A 5,777-nucleotide genomic window follows, 5' to 3' on the forward strand; every position below is an offset into this window, starting at 1 on the left:
AATTATCTCTCATACAAATAAAAAAATAATAATTTACCATTGCTGTCTGTTTCTCGTTTGTATTTGTTTGCCTTTATCAATAAAGTTTTCTCACTCCTCAAGGTTCAAAAGTCTCTTCATGTTTTGTTGAGAGGCTCCTGGAGGAATTTAAGCTACATTTATTTGAATAATTTTAGCAGTGCTATACATTAAAATATTTTAAACATTATTTGTGTTCACATTAGTAGCTTATTTTTATTTTTCGGTCCACAATACTAAAATCTCCCCTCAGCTTCTCCTTTAACTCAAGAAAATACTGAATTGTGAGATTTTATATACTTTGAGAACACATACATAAACACAAATACATAAACACAAGGACAACTGGAGCTCCCAACACAGTCCAGAGGCATCACCAGAGTGTTATTGTTCAGCAAGCAAAATCAACATGAAGTGAAACTACTGTCAGCTAAAAGAACTGCACATCTTTTAAGTGTGAGCCCATGTGTTAATGCATGCATATGACAATGTTCAGAGTGTGGAATAATCTGCAAAGAAATGGCTACAGCTATTTTAGCTGACGATAATTTGAGCTTTATATCAGCTTGTCATTTTATTACTGAAGAGGAGTTGGTCTTCTCTTATTTGTGAACTGAAACCATTGAAGAAGCTTCAAATATTTTGGTTCCGTTTGTGTTCGTGGCATCTGTTTGATGAGTCTGAAATCTGTTCTTATGGCTTCAGTTGATTCTTTTCTGGTACAATTGTGGCAGAAAAGGGTAGTGAGCTAAAAAAAATAAAAAAAATCACACGGCCGAAAACAGTTGTACTGCATTAACAGACAGGAGCGATTACGCCCACACCACAAAAAAAAAAAAAAAAGGAAAAAAAAAAAAAAAAAAAAAAAACACCTGCCTGATCCCCCAGCTCCTGAAAACGCACAAAAGAGAGGAACAAATCAAGTGGAATTAACACTAACAAAGCTAAATAGCAAGTAACAAAAGCAAAAAGAATTTACAATTTCTATTCTTCCAAAACAAAAAAATATATATATAATAATAATGTTTAAATATAACATTTAAACATAAAACACGATCTCCGAGGTAAATTATTATTATTTCTTTTAATTCGCAGTGAATAGGAGTTAAAACTCCCACCAAATGACAAAAATAATAATATCTTTAAAATATTGCCAATTAACGTTGCAAACAACAATAAAAAAAGATTTTATTATTTCCCATTTCCCCCCTGATTTTTGTAAGCATTTTAAAAATGATACTTTTTTTTTTTTTTAATTTACCAAGCATGTTGACATTGTTAATGTATAGTCCATCTTCAGCACCATATTTGGCTTTCAGTTGACTTTTAAAATTTCCTTTGCTTTAGAAAGCATTAAAACATACAGTTAAGATGTTTTTTTTCTTCCTTTTATTTATTCGTGTTATTTTTGCATCAAACACAAAGTGATTTTTGGCTGTTGAGATCTGGCAGCAACAGCGTGTTTTTCTGCTTGGGGAAGCACTCACGCGCATGCCAGCAAAACACAGAGAACTGGAATCAGTCCTGACAAGTCATAGCAATGGAGCGGAGGCGAGAAAGCTGCGGAGAATCCGCTTACTCTGAAGCTTCTGTTACTGACGGAGATTTACAGAAAATTACCGTAGCTTGTCAAATAAATAATTTGACATACTATTCCTAACTCTTTATTAAGATATGAATTACATCTCAAATTACAAGGGATCAGCTTATAATCATATTAATTAACGCGTGAACTCATTCTTTCAGACGGCCTGGGTATGCGGAGCATTGGCAGTTCATATGGACGGAACGCCACGCACAGAATTCCACAGTTACAGATTAGAACAAAGTCCCTTTAAAAGGCAAGTCATGCCACTCGGCGGCCATCTTTGAAACGCCTCTCCAGCATGCAAGTGCAGCTCCTATTTCTTTGAATGGGGAAATGTCAAATTCTCCAAAACTGTTGACCAAGATTACAATTAAATTTCATATTTTAAATCACCAAATAAATATGACAAGAACTGCCTTATAAATTGGGTTCCTTGTGCTTTAGCGTTAAAAAAAGAACGTTTATTCTTCAGGCTAGATGAGCCAGTGCGCATGCGCAGTGCCAAAGTGTATAGAATACCAAGAGGCGAAACTCTGATGCTTTTTTGGTAAGACTGTAAGCGTAAATTAAATTTGTATTATTGTATTAAATTTGCAGAATTTTACAGTTACTCATAAGTGTAATTCATGTATTGTGAAACTGCAGCTTCAAGCTAATGCAAAATAAATATGATCTGTATTCTTCCAACTTCCATTTCTCCGCGCTTACACTTTTGGCACGTTGTTTTCGCCAAAATACGGCCAAAAGTACTGCAAGCCTGTGAACAGTGATTTGCACACGAAAACAACAGTTTAAGGGAACTGCAAAACTTATTGACTGCGTAGAACCAATCTTTAGGCCTTATGTGTAAAAACAAACTGTTGCAAACGTCTAAATGGCTTGTTGTGTATGTAGGGCAAAACGTTGCCGTAATAATCCGATGTACAGCTCCGTCTTTCTATTATCTGCGCTTACACTTTGGCACGATTCTCTCACTTAGCCTACTCAGTTTTGCAAGCTTGAGAGGGAGGGCGGGTCCACCACCTTCTTGTAGCCAATCAAATGAGGCTCTGGCGGACTCTCCATTTACTCTTATCTGATTGGTTCACTAAACACAAAACACGCCAAAACATTTATCTATATTTAGTTCAGGATTGTTCTCCCTGCCGTTGAAATGATGTACACATACATAAAAAAGTAAATAAATAAATAACATTTAAAACATGATACTTTAAGTTGTGTATCATTAGGATGTGTGTTCATAATGAATTTCGAGCTGTGTAGCATCCTTTTCCTCCTCAGCAGGCTATATATGATATATTAGTTCATTGTAATATTGTAATTTTGATGATAATCGCAGATGGCCTAGTATTTGCACTATGCACATGCATAAATTCACCTGTCTACTGATCAGGGACGATTCCATTTTTTTTAACTAAAATTTGGTTCAATATAATAATTGAAGTAACAGTAATATTTTTTCACTTTAACATGTTGTAATTCAAGGGGATTTTGCAAAAATATTAATAAAATATTTACTAAATGTTTATCTTTAACTTATTCGCTACTTATTTTCTGTAATACCATTGTATAAACACTAGATGGCTGTTTAGCTCTATCTAATCGTAGCTGTGTGTAATCCGGTGACACATTGCTGTCACACATTTTTCCACTTAATTTTGTCTAATAATGAGATCATGATGTTGTGTTATGTTAAAATGACATATTTTTCTTGTAATAACGACATGTTTTCTCATTTAAACGACATAATTATTATTATTTCGTTTTATTTGAAAATGGACAAACGAAAATTAAACTAGATTTTTCGTATTTTTTGTTTGTGGGTAAAATTTGTGCGTGGCCAACCCTGAAACGCCACTTTTCAACTCAGCCTGTCTTTATTGTATGTTCCATCATGCAGAATAAGAGTTCCGCTCTGTACCGCTCTTCATATTAGTCACAATAACTTTTCTTCATAATGTTTGGCTGTAGGCTACATTTCTTACAAATATAGGCTACATCTTATATAAATACACAACACTGCACTTCTCGGGTCGGCGGCGCCGGCGCGATCCCTTACACTGTGATAATGGGAAAGAAATATAAATGTCTGCCTTATTTTATATACCTCCACAATAATAACAAAACGTTACAAAATGCTTTTGTATTGCGGCTTTCTGTCGCACCTTGTTACGTCTAGACAGCTTGAAAGGTCTACTTTAATAAAACAATCGAAAACAAATTTGTGTTTATTTAATTCATATAAATCAAACAAGAGGTACAATATCTTTCCCGTGTGAGCTCATTTTCTCTAGGCTACTATTGTGCTGACACCCAGGCGCAGCGCAGTCTATTAAAGCCTGGAATTCAACCCAGAAGAACAATGCGATGCAACACGCGGCTTGATTCAGCTGTTACCATTTAATAAAATGTTAGTATACAATTAAAATATGATCAGACTAAGTATCTAGGCCGCCAACGCATGTGACAGAAATATGCATTAAACTCATTTATTTTTCGGTTTCTCAAGCAAAACGAAAATAACTGTTATTTGAATGTACAATATCTAAAACTACTGTTAACATAAACAAGTCTTTCCTTTTATGGCCTGCTCTCCAGCACCATTGATTACCGTTAATGCCGTTATCTGTTTGACGTCATTTGCGCAGATCTGCTAGAATTGAGAAAACCTCACATTCATGTCGGTCAAGGTAACGTTAGTTAAAAAAAATATATTAATTTTACAATTATCAACAATAACATTTTCACATTTAAGTTGTGTTGTCTCACAGATTTGAGAGAGCGCGCGACACTGACGCACACACTGAACGCGCACGCTCTCTCTCTCTCTCTCTCTCTCTCTCTCTCTCTCTCTCTCTCTCTCTCTCTCTCTCGATGCGTGTGAGATAGAGCGAGCAAGAGACGGAAAGACTCACAAACCAGTGTACAGAGATAATAATAATAATAATTCTTGTTTTTTTAATTACAACAAAAGTCAACCTTTAGACCTGCATATACAGGGAAGAAAAAAAAGTCATATACAAGTAAAACAATTAATTTTAATAATGAAAATATCATATATACTTTTATTTGAAATTTCAGTTGATTCTAGTATGTTCTTAATTTTAATGTACGATTTAACTTTATTTTCTCTTCTAAAATGGAGCAACTATACACAATAGATTTTCTCACCAAATAAAAAAATAAAAAGCTGACCATAAAATGCATGAACTGAGGAAAACGACATTGCAAAATGACACGGCTTTTACTAGTTTTCATAATAAGGTCCTAAAATTGTCATACTATATTATTGGTGGGAACATAAATATGATGCACTACTTCTACAAAATCAGTGCAAATGTGTTTATATCATATTTCTGCTTTTAGAATTAAGTCGTTTTATTTTGTCCCATCCACCCAAGGGACAGCAAATTTTGGGTGACTGGGACAGTGCTTAAAGGCTTTGCTATCAAGAAAATGATTGACATTTAAATAGAGAACAAATAAACTGAAGGCAGTTACAGGAGAGACCATAGCCAATGTCTTTTAGGATCTCATGACCAAATTTGAATGCTGGTGTAGTGGCAGACCACAACATATGCACATATTTACAGAATTGTTTTTTTCTAAAACATTACACATCTATAACTACTAAATTTTGTCATTTTGGCACCTCTTACATTTGAATTCTGTTCATAGTTGGGAGTGATTAAACTGATTCACCTCTCATTTAAAGGTCCCATATTGTCAAAACTGAAATTTCCTGTCTTTTTCATGATAACTGAGGTGTATAGGAGCTATTAAGTTTGTCAATCCACAGGAAAATGCACACAGCCTTTTCACAAGCCGCTGTGACTTCCGTAAAAATGTAACATCAGATCAACTCACCGCCTTCAGTCACCACCCCGAGCACCAAACACCTTTGTTTGCCAAACCCCCAGACAACATCGTGTCCATGCTATTGCTGAGCAACAACAACATGAAAACAAGTAGGCATTCTGGAAAACAGTCAAGGTAATGGAAAACAAAGTCATTTCACCTCATTTACCAGTTTCTATGTTATTTAATGACATCATTATTACTGAGAAGTCTCGGATGGCCTCACTTTTAAACCATCACTTTACTAATGCAACCCATACAGTTTCAATGTCCAACTCTAATCCAGTCTCAATGGACACTTCAGTTACAACCT

Source organism: Garra rufa, chromosome 7, assembly GCF_049309525.1.
Source record: "Garra rufa chromosome 7, GarRuf1.0, whole genome shotgun sequence".
Taxonomy (NCBI): Eukaryota; Metazoa; Chordata; class Actinopteri; order Cypriniformes; family Cyprinidae; genus Garra; species Garra rufa.